Below are 17,500 nucleotides of genomic sequence, written 5' to 3' on the forward strand. Positions count from 1 at the left end.
CTATGGTTGTACGCCTTTATGTGTGTGTCCATGCGTGTGCGCGCGATTGTGTGGGTCGGGTTTGGTTAGTTAGACATTTGTATATCATTTTGTTCGGTCTGCTAAGTTTAAAAGAAATAATAACCTGCCTAATATTTTTTCTTTGAACTTAAGAATACGAAATCATAGTAAAGTAATATATACATACACACTTAAACACACGTATATATATATATATGATATATACATGTGTGTGTATATATATATATGTATATATGTGTATGCTTATATATATATATATATATGTATATATACATACATATATACACATATATATATATTCATATATATATATATACATATATATATACACACACACACACATATATATATATATTTATGTGTGTGTGTGTGTGTGTGTATGTATGTGTGTGTGTATGTATAATTATTGATTAGTTTTGGATAAGATCTATTGAACAATAGGAGGGAAGGAAAAACAAATGAAACCAGTGAAAAAACAGCCTCCCAAAATGGCTGCCGTCAAGCAGACGGAAGTGACAGATGCCAAGAAGTGACAGATGCCAAGACAATTGGCCACACTTATGTCATGTGAAATATTTCATGCATGACATATTGTAGTTATACAAGCTGCTGCTGCTGTGGTTGTTGTTGTTGTTTTTCTTGTGGTTTCGTCCATATTCTCTTTCCTCATTGTCACTACTTTTGCTGATGTTGTTGCTGTTGTTGACTTGATGTAAAATATTGTTGTTGCTGTTATTATTATTATTATTAATTATTATTATTATTATTATTATTATTATATTATTATTATTATTATTATTATTATTATTATTATTATTATTATTATTATTATTACTGTGGCTATTAAAGCGGCGAGCTGGTGGAATCGCTAGCACACCGGGCAAAATGTTTCGCCTCATTTCGTCTGTCCTTACATTCTAAGTTCACATTCTACCATGGTCGACTTTGACTTTTATCTTTTCGGGATCAATGAAATACGTACCAGTTACACACTGGGGTCGATGTAATAGACAAGTACCTTCTCCCAAAATTTCAGGCCCTGCGCCTTTAGTAGAAAGGATTATTATCAATATGGTTGCTATTAAGGCGTCCAGCTGACAGAATCGTGCGCGCGCATTTCGTCCGTTTTTAGTTCTGTGTTCAAATTCCGCTTTCCATCATTTCGGGGTCGATAGACTAAGCACCAGTGAAACAGTGGGCTCGATGTAATCGATTAGTCCCTTCCCCCAAAATTCCAGGCCTTGTGCCTTTAGTAGGAAATATTATTATTATTATTATTACATATACATACATACATATATATATATATATATATATATATATATATATATATATATATATATATATATATATTCACACACATACGTACACACATATACACACACATACATATATATATATATATATTGAGGCCACACGGCTTTTTTTGTTGTATTGATATATGTCTTATTTTGTCGTGTTTGCTTTTGTTATTGTCCTGTACATACGTTAGCTCCCCCCCCCCAGTGGGTTTTCGCCACTGGCGTCAATATCAACAACGTGAACGTTAGAAGTGCGAAATTATAATAATCTTTTGGACGTTCACTGTTGACGAACAAGCTACGAATTTTTCTATTCGTTATGTTTTTATATTTCCGTTTGTTGTATTTCCGTTAAATTCTTCAAAGACACACACACAACACACCACACAGATATAATATATATATATATTATATATTATATATATATATATTATAATATATATATAATAATATATATATATAATATATATATATATATATATATGTATATATATATATAAGACAACAAAGTAATTTTATTCCACACGGGTAGAAATATAGGAAAAATAGAAGTTGAAACTGCACTGAGACTAGTTAAAATATTTCTTATCAATACTTTTAAAGCGTTAACTGGTTTCACAGTTTCCACTGATTTTCAAAAAGTTCAAATGGAAAGACGTGGCTTATGTCGCGGCTGTTTTGCTGCTGAATGGTGTTTGAAGCTTGCCTTGATTTTATGGAGAGTTCATGGCTCAAATTTGTATATATTTTGAATAGGATTTGATTGGTGGAAGATAATCACATGGCTGGTCTTAGAAGTTTTTGTATGTTCCGCGCTACGTCCGTGTGTTAGTATCAAGTGAGAATGTTTGTTGTGTTAAGTTAAGGCTCACACGGTTGACTGAACATATCCAAAAATTAATGTGTATGTGTGTGTGTGTTTGTCTCAGTGCGCTCTTGCATGTGTGCGTATATATAAATATGTGTATACATATACGTATATATATATACACATATAGATAGATAGATAGATAGATAGATAGATAGATAGATAGATAGATAGATAGATAGATAGATAGATAGATAGATAGATAGATTGATAGATAAAACTGAAGATCTCGTAATTAGAGTTCTCTGAGTTACTCGTTCCCAGTTAATCAACTGGTAATCCGGACCAGCTTTTCCTTTGAAATATCTGCTTTTAATTTCCTTCCTGGTTCTCGTGGGAAAATTTCAAACGTCTTAAACTTCAAACGAGAGGGATCAGTCTAATAATGTTCCTTCTGAAATTGCCTTGTTGGCTCAGGTAACTGACTGGCAAATTCAATAATATACAGCACCAAGGTAGAAACAATCAGCGGAAAGGAACCGAATAAATATATTGCGGCAAGTGAACTAACAGCGAAAAACAGATTTTATAAACACAAGCATTCATTTGTCAGCCTAGATAAAAGGTATAATTCGGCTTGGTCGAAATTTATATCGTTTATGCGTGAGAGAATCACTTATGAATGCAAGGTTTTCCGGTCGATTGTAGATGAGACACAACTGCACACAAATGGTTGCTTCGAATAAAGAATTTGGTGTAAAATTTTCTTGCTTAAAAAAGTCTAGACTTTGGATCAAAGGTTGTACGGTTTGAACAAAAGGACGGACAAAGCAACACTTGTTTGAATACCAGCCTCCTTGAACTTTTTCGTGGTTCGGCCAAAGTCGTTCGTTTTGGCTTATTTAATTCATGTATGTATATGTCTATAAGTACATATGAGCGTTTGCATGGAAGTATATACATGCATATCTGTATCTCTAAGCGCGCGTGCGTATATTTCCGATTAAAATCTACATATACATATAAGTATATGCATATATATATACATATGTGTTTGTGTGTGTGTATGCATGTGTAAGTGCATGTATGTGTATTTGTTTGTCGATATTTACACATACACACAGGTGCACGCAAAACGCACGCACGTGCACACTTATGTTGTTTTAGATATATTCCTTTAAAATATTACTTACACAACAAAGCAATTTCATGAGAAAACCTATCAGAGTGTCCTTTCTTGCGTGAAGCGTAGAATATTTGGTGTATTCTCATAAGAACCAGAAATGAAATGAAAGACGTAGGCTTGAGGCAGCTGCTTTTCGCATGTTTTGCCTGGAACGACGTTTTGGGATTTTTATCGTAGAGAAAAAAAATGCCATCTCTTCTTAAGTTTCATATAAGATTTTGGATATATACTGAAACTGCGAATATTTCCAAGGACAGCAAGATTATCGAGAACATATAACTCGGAGTACCGGTATTAGGATCGTTGTCATGACACCATAGCACCATAATGGCATCTGATGTGGCTTTTTAAACCAGACAATGTTCTGAAAAGACACCCACAGATTTCACATCCGATTTGGACCTCCAAGATCTGCAGATAAGTTCTGATCTTCGTGGATCTTAAAATGTCTTTTGAAGCTTCCGTTAGATTTGCAATCCTACCGGCATACGCTGCATTCAAATGTGTGCCGACATATAGGCAGAATAATTCGTGGACGTTCGTTTTCCATGGGTTCGCGAATGAGATTTGAGCCCAGCAAAAGAAAAGCATGATCTGTCACAAACTGTGCACACAAAAAGGTCATTGTCATTCACCTTCTCGGTGTTAACATTCTTCCTCAGAGGTTATCCTGGCCTCTTCAAATGCTTTCACTCCGCTCCACATTTTTCGTTCGCCATCCAACCCGAACCGAAGCAAGGGTTTCTATGTCTTCTGGATCCATTCCAAGTGACTTCATAATAGTCCTTAAACCTTTTTTTTCTTTCTTTGTTTTATGCCGATCGCGTTTCCCCTTTGCAAGCTCACCATAAAGCAGCTGTTTCGGCATGCGTTCAACCACCATTCGAACAATATGGTCATACCATCTCATTTGGTTCCTTAAAATCATAACTTTAATTGAGGTGATGCCTGCACATGCAAGGACATCAGTGTTTGGAGAAAAAGAACTCTATTTAATGTTTAAAATGCGATGAAAGCATTTTTGGTGGAATTTTTCCAACAATTTTAAAAGCCTTTCATAACAAGTCCATATTTCGCAGGAATACAACAGGGATGGCAAGACAAAGGATTTGTAAAGGGCCAGCTTTGTATTCTTATTCCTATGTCGCTGGCACCAAAAGCGTGACTCGGAGCCACCAAAGATAAAAATAACGATTTTAAATGTCAACAAGAAAGTCTCGGTTAGGGTTCTTCCAAGCACAAAGGGAAGAAATTGTTTCTGTTAAGGTTTAAATGGAAAGATTGCGAGAAGATATTTTAATTACAGCTTGGATGCTTTGTTGAATTCTGTCTGTATGTCCGTGTGTATGAGTGTCTGTGTGTGCGTGTGTGTGAGTGTCTGTGTTTATGAAGTATGTGTGTTTTAAATAGTCAATCTATATCACACACACACACATATACATACATCTGTGTATGTATATTTGACTAAGTGTGAGTATATATATATATATATATATATATATATGTGTGTGTGTGTGTATGCAAGTGTGTATGCGAACATATACACGAATATGTGCTGTCCCTTCTATGTGGTATATTGCAAATCACAGCTTCTCATTGTAACTGCTTCCTACGAACATCGTTGTTGCAAACTTATACTTATTTATTGAGCACTTTGAGTGGGAAACACGTGACTTTTGCATGAACTGTGTATTGGATTGGGAAGCACCTGGTTTGTTCCTCATACATACATACATATCTATATACATATAATATAAATATATATATATAATATAATACAATATAATATAATATAATATAAATAATATATATATGCATATGTACATATTTACACATGTATGTATCTCTCTCTCTCTCTTTCTCTCTCTCTCTCTCTACCGATATCTCTGTGTGCATGTGTTATACACACACACACACACACACACACACACACACACTCACACACGTATATATATGTATATATGTGCACACGCACGTACCTATATGCATATTCACACACACACAAAATTATATATATATTTTCAGCATGCGTATATATACGTCCACCTCATACCAGCATGAAAAACGGATGTTAAGTGCAGATGCTGATGTGCATGCGTGCGTATGTGTGTGTGTGTGTGTGTGTGTGTGTGTGTGTGTGTGTGTGTGTGTGTGTAAGTGTGTTCGTGTGTGCGAGTGTGTATGTTTCCCTCTGCGTCTCTCATCTCTTGTGTGACAATGTGGATATTTCTCTTGTTGCTTGCCGCCAACAAATTGCCGTATTGGTAACCATGGTGATGGAGGCTAACACACTCAGAATGTAGTTATGATGGCAGTGGTGGTGATGGTGGTGGTTGAGGGGGGGATGTTAGTAAATCATGATTGAGGTAGAGGAGGTAAGGCCTGGTGTGATGGTGGCGACAGTGGTGGAGGCGGCGGTGGCGGTGGTATAGCCGGTCATACCGATGGTAGTGTCGGTGGTGGTGGTGGTGGTGTTTGCGCTGTTCAAAATGATTGAGCTGTTATTTGTGATGATAGTCCAGTTGATGGTGTTGGCGGTAGTATCGGTGATAATCGTGCTGGTAGTGGTGGTGGTGGAGATGGTGGGGGCTGTGGTTGTGGTGGTTGTCGTCGTCGTCGTTGTCGTCGTTGTGTTAGGGGTGGTGCTGGTGGTGGTGGAGGTGGTCGTCGTAGTCGTCGTTGTTTTGGTGATGATGATGGTGATGGTGGTTGTGGGGCTGATGATGGTGGTGGTGGTGGTGGTGGTAGTGTCGATGATAGTAATGGAAGTGTTGGCGGTGTTAATGGTAGTAGTTTTGATGCCGTGGTGTTGTCTCATGTGGTGATGGTATGGGTGGTAGTTCTGATGCAGATGGTGGTCATGGACGTTGTGGCGTTCATGCTTGTAGCGTTGATGTCGTTCTCGGTTTGTCTCAGGTTGTAAGTGGTGATGGTGCTGTCGGTTCTAAGTGGTGGTATTGGTGGCAGTACAGGTGGTGGTAGTAACAATGGCAGTGCTTATGATGTTGATGTTATTAGTAATGTTTGTATAGAGTGTCGTTTTTTTTAATAATTACCATGTTGCACACAAATTTGGCGAGATTCAATGTTGCAGTTGTTGTTGGTGCTGTTGTTGTTGTGTTGTTATGGTCATTGTTGTTGTAATTACTGCAGTGGCTGCTGCTGCTTCTGCTGCTGCTGTCGCTGTTGTTGTCGTTGTTGTTGTTGTTTGTTGTTGGCTGCACATTGTTTTATGATCAGTTGTGATTAGTTGTCAAGAAAACAAGCACCTGCTCAGTGTTTCTACAACACATCGCAAACCCACCGACCCACCGCCACCCCTTCTCCTTCCCTGATTATCTTCCATAAAACTGCCTACCTGCAATATTGATTCAGCATCATTACCGTCAACATCACCACCACCACCATCACCACCATCACCATCATCATCACTATCATCATCAATACCATCATCATCTCCGTTTATTGCGAAGACAAATAATTTCAGGTAATAAATATTGAATGCTAAATGGTGGTGGTGGTGGTGGTGGTGGTGGTGGTGGTGGTGGTGGTGGAGGTGGTGGTGGTGGTGGTGGTGGTGGTGGTGGAGGTGGTGGTGGTGGTGGTGGTGGTGGTGGTGGTGGTAACGGTGTTGCTATCACAAAAAAAGAAAATGATGGTGAAAAAGTTGATATTCGTGACAGTTGACATTAGAGGGGATAATTTCTGCAGCTGTTGCCACTACTACTGCTACTACTACTAATAATAATAATAATAATAATAATACCACCATCACCACCGACAAAACCACCACCACCACCACTACTACTACCACCATCACCCCCACCGCCGCCACCACTACTATTAGTAGTACTACTACTAATACTACCACCACCATCGACATCACCACCACCACTACTACTACTCTTGCTAGTTTTGTTGTAAAACAAACCGGAAGTGCAGATGAAGTCGCTTTGAAGTCAGATAACGTTGTGACCCAACCAAAAAGACAGGAAACACGTAATGAGGCCTCTTAAGACATTGATGCGAAATTTTGACCTCGAAAGGTCACAAACCTTAAGAAGGGGTTTGCCACCTTTCTCACAGTCGCTTACGCGTGTAATTCATGGGAAGAGAATGTGTTTCACATTTAAGTGAAAGTTGAGACAATCATGCCTTTACCGACTACAGAATCTACATGTCTAAGGTTGTTGTTTCCATAAAGATGGCTCAATGATGCCAAAAAACGGTACCATGAATTCAATGTCAAAGAGCGGCGCTTCCTGCCATAACCTTAATCTGTTCCACCAATCATTGTTTGAGGGGAAATTTTAGGCGAAAATGATGTAGAAATGTATTCTATGTATGTATGTAAGTATATATGTATGTATGTATGTATGTATGTATGTATGTATGTATGTATGTATGTATGTATGTATGTGTGCACTGTTTGTGACAGACCATAGCTTTCTTTTCCTGGGATGAAGCATCATTTGCGAACCCATGGAAAACGAACCTCCACTAACTACTCTGCTTATCTATCTGTGCATACCTTTCAATGCCGTGTATGCCATAAGGTCTGTAAATCTAACGGAGACCTCAAAAGACATTTTAGGATCCACAAAGAGATCAGAACTTATCTGCAGCTCTTGGTGGTCCAGATCGGATATGCAATCTATGTGGATGTCGTTCAAATACATAGTCTGGTTTAAAAAGTCACATCAGATGCCATGATGGTGCTAAGGTGTAGGTACAGGAGGTGGTCAAACTCTGCATAAGAAGTAGACAACCACCATGTATGTATGTATACAGATAGGTAGGTAGGTAGGTAGGTAGGTAGGTAGGTAGGTAGGTAAGTAGGTAGGTAGGTAGGTAGCTATGCATGTGTGTGCGTACGTATGTCAGTGGAAGATATAAATATCAAGGATATAACCAAATAACCGGTGGGATTTTTCTAATGAAGTCCCTTCATTTATTTATTATGCATCAATTTACTGACAATCCCTTATCACTCTCCATTTCTTTATTAACCCTTATCACTCTCTCCCAGTTAAAAACACAGTAAAGCGTTGGAAACCTGCAAGTAACGACGCTATTGTTCACCATCTGACATATAATAGCAATAAAAATCTCACAGATTAATCCCGAGGTTCCTCATTTTTCTGTGATGTTCCCGCTTCTTTTCCTTCCCTGTTTCCATTTGTAATTCTTCCTCACCTCACTATGATGGTGTAGTGCAACAACTTAATAATATTAGGCTACGAACGAAGGCGGCGAGCTGGCAGAATCGTTAGCACGCCAGGCAAAATGCTTAGCGGCAGATTGTCCGTCTTTACGGTCTGAGTTCAAATTCCACCAAGGTCGACCTTGCCTTTCATCCGTTTTTAGATCGATGAAAATAATTACCAGTTGGGCAGCGGGATTGATGTAATTGGTTTACAATATCACTTGAAATTGCTGGCCTTGTGCCAACATTTGAAATCAATATTAGATTAGGAATGTTTGGTTTGCTCATTTCTTTGGAATATTGGCCCTAAAGCTATTTCTTTTGCTATCCTTAGGGTTTCGGCTGGTGATGCTCTGAAGACTCGTGTCTTCTCTTCCTTTCGCGGTTCTTCTTCAATTATTTTCGTTTTTCTTGTTTTTGCAAAATCTTCTCAGTTTTCCCTAGGCTGTAACAATTAGTATTTCTACCCTGCACCATTAAAGGAATTTCTTTGGCACGACGCTTCCTTCATAGTTTCGGTATGGCTCTGTGACTTTCGGGAGTTATTAGGACTTGCCAGGGCCATTTGACCACAAGTCACTTTCGTTAAAGCTTGCTTTGACCACTCTCCCATACTACAACACAAAAGCCACTACTAGCCTTGGTTCTACCACGTGACCAATATTTCTTATTGTGAGACTTGTTTTTCTTTGACCCGATATCCGTCTCTCCACTCCCTGTTCCAGGGAGACCCCAGGCACCATCTCTATACGGGTCCTGTCAGAAGTAACCGTCTGTACACTTTCCGGATGCATTCCCAAGCGCCACTAACAGACTCTGCATATTATCCAATATCCCATTCTTGGTCTACTTCTAGGTCTTTGGGTGGTTTTCTCGCTTTGAAGAATCCGTCTTGCGATTCTCTCCTGCGACATTCTAACCACTTCTATTGGGACACAACTATATCATCACAGATATACCTGACGCTTCCAACCTGTCTCTTGGCAGTCTTCGCTTTTAAAGGTTCAGCAAATAGTGTAACGGCTCGTATCTTTGTCACTCAAGACAATTTCGCATGATGTGTCCTAGAGAATTTCTTGTACTATTTCACTTGACTGACGGAACATTTTAAAATTTTCTGTTTTTGCCTAAGCAGTAATTTATAAATTTTCTCTTCGCCTTTTTTTGCGACAAAGAAATTTTGCTGTTTTAAAAAATGTTCTCATCTACAGATTTTGTTCTGTAATTATGGTGGAGCCAAAAATACCATCCCTTTCTTTTAGCATTGAGGGAACCTTTGTCTTTACATTGCTACTGTAAGAACAGTAGACTTTGGAATCGTGTAAGAAATGTTTCTGCTATTGTTGCTGATATTACTGTCACTGTCGAAGGCAGAGAGCTGGCAGAATCGTTAGCACGCCAGACAAAATGCTTAGCGGCATTTCGTCCGTCTTTACGGTCTGAGTTCAAATTCCGCCCAGATCGACATTACCTTTCATTCTTGCGGTTGAATACTAGGGTCGAAGTAATCGACTTAGCCCCTCCCCCGAACTTGTTGGTCTTCTGCCAAAATTTGAAACCGATATTACTGTCACAGCAACAAGACCAACATTAAAGGAATTTTTGTTGACATTCTATGATATAGAGCACATTCATCTGTAACATGACGGGTTCGTTTTCTAAAAGCTAATCCGCCGTCGTATCGCTAACTCTTGCTCGTTCTCAGGGGAAAGAGACACTAAGTATTCTTACACCACCGCACGATAAGAGAGAGAGAGAGAGAGAGAGAGAGAGAGAGAGAGAGAGAGAGACAGACAGAAAGAGAGAAAGGGGGAAGATGTGGGGGAGAGTTAGAGAAGAATCGATCCTCAACAGTTGACGGATATTTTATTTATCGACTCCGGGGGAATGAAAAGCCAAGATGACTTCGGCTGGATTTGAAAGCAAAAAGAAACGCGGGGAAACATTTTTTCCGACACTGGAACGATTCAACCAATATTTTGCTGAACAACCATAAACAATAGAGGCTTATCAACAACATGAACATTATCTGTTGCTCTCTGACTAAGTCCACCTTGTCAGTTTCCGCTGTGGTCAACACCCGAATCTACAAAGTAACGAGGGAATCTCTACAGTGCTACGCACTTTGCAGAAAATAACAGCTAAACCCCACTCCATCACACTTTGATGACTTAGGAAGGACACATCAGATAAGGTAATCTTAAAGGCAGGATGATCACGTCTGGAACACCATTGATCATTACCCACTCTCTCTCTCACTCTCTCTCTCTCTCTCTCTCTCTATCTCCCCCCTCTCCCTCTCTCTCTCCCGCACTTTCCCCCTCCCTTCTCTATCAACTGTGGCCTGAGAATAAACAAAAACAACAACAACTGATAGCACAGAAACACTAAAGGAAAGTGCAGCAACCACGACAACAACAACAACAACAACAACAAAGCAGCAGCAGCAGCAGCAGCAGCAGCAATAGCAGCAGCAGTAACCTCAGAAACACCAAAGCTGACAGCAACAACTACAACAAGATCGAGTCATTAGAGCAAAAAAAAACACATTAAAAGCTATTCAGATAGTAGTAGTAGTAGTAGTAGTAGTAGTAGTAGTAGTAGTAGTAGTAGTAGTTTCACTTCAACACAAATATATTACCAGATTTTTGTCACATCAATTCACTAATGATGTTATTTTAAACGCTGTCTGGCCGCTGTAGTTTACAACACAGATTAGACACCCACCTCATAACACCCAACATACACACACGCAATATATATATACGCACGCACATTATGCACACACAAACGCATTAAGCATATAACTTCACTACCCGACTTATAAGCCACATCAGACGTAAAGCATTGTACTGTTTCCTGACAACCTATATATTTGACAGTTACAATACACAAACATATACACGGTATATGCTTGTGTATGTGACTATGTATGCATGCATAATGTGGTAATACGTGTGTGTAAATATATATATATATATATACATGTACATATATATATATATATATATATATATATATATATATATATATATATATATATATATATGTACATATACATATATATATGTATATATACGTATATAGATAGATGTATATATATATATATATATATATATATATATATATATATATATATATATAATGTGCATATACGTATATATATAGATGTGTGTGTATATATATATGTACACACATACTTATATATATGCCTCATTTTTCTTCTCTCTTTCCATCTCTTTATTCTTTTACTCCGTTCTCTATGTTGTTATATTAATATCTACCATTCTCATTTTCCGTATTCCCCCCCACCCCAATTGTCTGTGATGATGGAATATCTCTTACTCGGGGATATCCCCGAAACAGCTGTAAGATTTCAAATTTCTTCCTTTAATAATATTGTATACGACTTGAAATGTTTGCCTTGCCTTAACGTTTGATGCCTTCTTTAACAATTCTATATCCGCTGCATCGGAAATCTGCAATGGCTCCATAACTACCGTCTCGGATATAACCTTGGAGCCCCAGTAATCCAATCCATTACAGCACTTATCTAGCGTACTTAATCGTTTTGATCACCTGTGAACTAAACCCCCATACTTTGTATGTGTGTATATATATATATACGATGCCTATTGAAGCAGAAACACATGACCACAGCTGTCCTGGCGTCTCAGCCAATTAGGACTCATTTTGTTTTCTGAATGGTTTGTGAGTTTTGGAGGTTTTCTGTTGTTGAAATTGTCTTCCATCTTCAATTGGTATTGGTGCTAATTACTCCCAACCGACTGATCTAACTTCTCTGAAAACAAAGGCAAATTAAAGAAGTCAAAATTTATTTTGTGTGCTATTTAACTTTTTTGTCTTTGCTAATAAAAAAATTCCTCAGTTTATTTTCTAAAATATATATATATATGTATATATATTCTTTTATTCATTTACCTGTTTCAGTCATCCGGTTGTGGCCATATTGGAGCACCGCCATAAAGTTTTTATTTTTTTATTCGAAGAAAACGACCACAGGACTTATTCTTTGTAAGCCTAGTACTTATTCTACCGGTCTCTTTCGCAGAACCACCTCGTCCAGGGTTCGCAAACACTCCAACATTGGTTGTCAAGCGATGAGGGGTATAAACACAGTAAAAAAACAGACACGCATATATATATATATATATATATATATATATATATATCCCCAAAACGGAAAAGAATGTAACGGACGACAATAAATACATACGGACAGATGGATGATACAAAGATGGAAAGGAAAACAGGGACGGAACATTCGTGGCTTTCTATTCTAGTCAAGATTCCAATTATCCCTACAGTTTCGGCTTCTTACACTTGAGACTGTTCAAAGTTGGTAGGCCCCAAAAATCTAAGCAAAGGGCATTAAATGTTTGGAAAAAAGCGAGCGAATATGTGCGACAACACGGACAAAAAAACCCAGAAAACGGAGAAAATGTTATACGATTCCAAATACAAACAACAAGAATAACAACTGGCGTCTTTCGATTAAAAGGACAAGTTAAGTTAGGCTGGCGTGTGAAGAGGAAGCCTTACGGCAGCAATCATAGATGAAAGGCACGATGGGCTTCTTTCAGTTTTCGTCTACCAAATTCACTCACAAGGCTTTGGTTGGCCCGAGGCTATAATAGAATAGTAGAAGACACTTGCCCAAGGTGCCTCGCAGTGGGACTGAACCCGGAACTATATGGTTGAGAAGCAGGCTTCTTACCACACAGCTACGCCTGTGCCTATATATATGTATGTACATACACTCACACACTTATGTGTGAGTGTGTGTGGTGTGTGTGTGTGTGTGTGTGTGTGTGTGTGTGTGTGTGTGGTGTGTGTGGTGTGTGTGGTGTGTGTGGTGTGTGTGTGTGTGGGGGGGTGCATGATGGAGGCAATCTGTGTATTTCGGCTGACGTAGTTTATGCAGAAGGCCATTCATCGAAACTAATGTTTTGCATGAAAAAGTCTCCAAATGAAATGAGTGAAAGTAAGGTTGTTATATTTTAGTAACATGGAAGGTTAAGAAGGAATTCGCTTAATTTTACGAGCGAATACAGAGTGGTTGGCAGCTGGGTGGTTCTAACATAAATGCGTTGATGAAAGGAGAGTTTAAGGTCCATAGACATGGTGAATGTGATCGGAATTAAATTTATTCGCTCTCTGCAGATGAATGGGTTTGTGATGAAGCAATTCTTCAGTCAATATTAAAACTGAGATGGGAAGAAGGTTGTAAGTCAATAAGAACTGCAGTTAGAAGGTAGTTCCAAATGTGTGGAGTGGAATTATAGAAGTAGATGTGAAGATAAAAAAGTGGATAGCGGGAGATATGAGGGATGTGGGCAGAAGGGACTGAACGGTGATAGAAATTAGTTTGGACAAACGTATGAATCTATGAATCTTACAAAATGGTACTAATATATTAAACACACGGCTACTATCGAAGTACACTATTGCCGGATGGGGTGTCTACTGGGATATGCTTAGGAGAAAGACTGGTATTACTAGATAGAAAAGAATATGGATGGGTGGGGAATAAAAAGGGATAAAACGAATCGGAAGAAATAAAATGTTAAAAATATATAAAGAAAACTTATTGAACTGGAGAATGGTGGGAAAATATCAAGCGAAAATATAAGGATTACAAAAGGGTCTTCACATATATAGGCGGCAAATCTTTAAAGAATTTGACTGAGTGTTTAATACTTATCGGTTAATCACGACTTGGTTTAGGGTTTCAATGTTGTTGTATTGAAGGTGACGCAGTGTGTGTGATGGGACAGTTCATGGGGACACATATAAGGGTCGAGAATCAGGTGGGAGGTAGTGACAAACGAACTATCATATATATATATATGAATATAGATCATTGCAAGTGCGTACATTGTGAGAGGTGTACCATGGACAACATAAGCATCTTCATCAGAGGGGATAAACAGCAGGCCTAATAAAGGTGAGACAAACCAGTGGAGGGAAGAAATACAAGGGTCAGTTTCGAGGACATTGGTGGACACTTGCCCCTTGGTCACTTTCGTGACAGCACAGTATGGCTTAGGAGGATTAGTGGGTGTGATATGAAATGTTCAGCGATATCTGGAGGGGTGGATTCACCATGGACAGAAAAATTCTCATGACCCCATAAGCCCACAAAATAAAATTCAGATTTGTACCCTGTTTTGCCGCGCTGGAAGAAAAGCCTTACAGCTGAGTATCCGAAGCAGAAATCCCAACTGCTCCACAAATGAAGTTAGGAGCTGTTTAAGGCCTTTCTGCCCTGAAAGTTTAGAAAGAGAAAAACAACAGCAGTTAACTGCACAGAAATACTTCGCCTGAGGCTGCAGTGCGACAACATGCGATGCCGAGTGCAACTCCGTAATGGTCAGGAGGAAGCGCTTCGCTCTCGTCTTTGGAAGCCAACTATGCGACCCACGTACAGGGGCGGGTTAAAATGAGAAGAACATGTTTTGAGGAAAGTACTCCTGACTTTGAATCTTCTAATTTTGAATCTTTTGTAATTCCTATAAATAATCGTTGTTAGATAGAAAAAAACCCGGCAAACAGGAACATATCGAGGTGAGAATCCATGTTACAATCCTTTTGTGTAAAACCAGCGGGAATTGCAATTCAGGAGGGTTTCACAATGAATAAATGCGTGAATAAATGTGACAGTCACTTATGAAACCACCACCACCACCACCACCACCACTAGCATTCTCCTCCCTCTCCCTCTCCCTCTCTTTCCTACTTTGTATGTGTCTGTCACACTCTGTCACCCTCTATTCTACTTTTCCAGAGAGAGAGAGAGAGAGAGAGAGAGAGAGAGAAGGAGACAGACAAACAGACAGACGGACGGAACTATCATCGTTTTAATCGACTTCAGCTTTTCTCCCTATCTCAGATCTTGAATGACAGCAGAATGGGACACTGGATTGCTATTTCTGAAAACGAATCCCAATGAGATGTCAAGTAATGCTGGAGACGATCATCATGATTAATAATAATAATAATAATAATAATAATAATAATAATAATAATAATAATAATAATAATAATAATAATAATAATAATAAGAAGAAGAAGAAGAAGAAGAAGAAGAAGAAGAAGAAGAGAAGAAGAAGAAGAAGAAGAACAAAAACAACAACCGCAACAACAAAACTTCTGTAGGTATTCTTTTTGCAGTTACTGAACATATACATATACATATATATATATATATATATAATATATATATATATATATATATATATATATATATATATATATATATATATATACGCACGCACACACATACGCCCGCACACGGATATTCATATAATGATATATGAATAAAATATCGTTCCGTATTTTCTATTTCCATTTAGTATTCAGGATACTGTCAGCTATATCAATATTTTATGTTCTTTTGAACTATTATCTGCAGAAGGCGACCGAATTGTTGTTTCACCTGGGTCATGTTTATAAAAATATCAACTCAATGAATCCGTCTGTGCTGTCCACAAATATTTGTCACGATTCTTTCAGACAGGTAGTGATACACATGTTTGGCTCTTGCCACAATTCTTTAATTTAATTCGGTAATTCCTGTTCTTTGTGTAACATCTCCATTTCTATGAAACCGGAAATGCCAATGGAAACAGACTTACCATTCAACTGTAAAATATACCTCTAAGACAACGACGCATCGATTGTAGCAAAAAGTCAATATTGTTGCAAAAGAAAAGCAGGTTATCACAGAAGAATAACATCCAAAATCGTCAGTAATTTCACATGCAACTTGAAAATTGGATTAAAGACTGGATTAAAGTGACTGGAGAGACAAAATCCTTTGCAGAACTTGCAGGTGATTCTACTTTCTTTGTTCGTCCATCAACCTAAAGGTGCAGTACTAGGTACACATAGGTAAGAGTCCAATAATGCCCATCCATTGTGATATGTGGACATTTCGGCAAATGGAATTCCTGCTATTTGGTTAATTACTCATAGTATAAGCATAAGTTCTAAAACATATATGATATCTAAGTAGACGGGATCCTGCGTAACTGAAATTCTATTCTACCACAATTATGGTTCTTACCATTCTTTAAGAATACGTGAAAAATTAACTATGACCTACTTGGGCGTATGTCCAGCACAATTTCTTTAGCTGAACTTAATAAAAATACTTTAACGCTCAGAGAAAAGAAAACTGTGGCCTGCAATAACGCTTCTTTGGTTTCGGTTTTAGAAAATAAAATGCAACAGGAATCATCTCCATGCAACAATTTCGTCAAAAGCACATTTATTTATGTTGTTGTTAGGGGAAGAGGGTTTACCATGGCAAATATTGAACGATATAAAACGATATTGAGATTGTTTACTGATTATCTGTCTCATTATTAATAACGTCAACAGGTTAATTTGACAAGATACAAACTTATTCACCTCAGCCAAACACACACACACACACAGTTGGTAAGGCACTATACAGGTCACTCGTCCAAATAGAAATAACTGCAGTATTCTGTTCAGGTCACAACTTATCAATTAAAGAATTAAGTAGATGAGTAGAAAATATTAAGAGATGGTCAGATCTGGAACGTTTTGGTAATAAGTAAATTTGATCAGAACGGACTTAAAGTCCAGATACAACCACCACCACCACCACCACCAAAAACAACAACAGCATCGATACAGATCGTTTTAGGCAAATGTTAACATTTTTCTGAAACAGAGTGAGACTCGTAGAGACACAAAGAATGAAATATTGCCGTCATAAAGCAAAAGAATAGAAGTGCTGAAACAGTGAGGCATATATACATATTACTATGGGAGGAATAAGAGAAATCTGACGTTTCGTAAAAAACACTTTTTCAGGAAGAGATAGAGTAAATGTACGACATCTTTCTCTCCTCCATCTCTCTTTCTCTCTTTCTCTCTCTCTCAGTTTCTCCTTCTCCTTTCTATCTCTCTCTTTCCTTCTTCAT

The 17,500-nt window shown here is 38.2% G+C and overlaps 1 protein-coding gene across 3 annotated transcripts in view; it reads right to left on the reverse strand.

The window, feature by feature from the left end:
- The window catches only part of LOC115224294 (serine-rich adhesin for platelets-like), a 193,970-nt gene that overhangs the window by 80,696 nt on the left and 95,774 nt on the right, over window positions 1–17,500 (reverse strand). The window lies entirely within an intron of this gene.

Source organism: Octopus sinensis, linkage group LG25 (genome assembly GCF_006345805.1).
Source record: "Octopus sinensis linkage group LG25, ASM634580v1, whole genome shotgun sequence".
In the NCBI taxonomy this organism is placed as follows: Eukaryota; Metazoa; Mollusca; class Cephalopoda; order Octopoda; family Octopodidae; genus Octopus; species Octopus sinensis.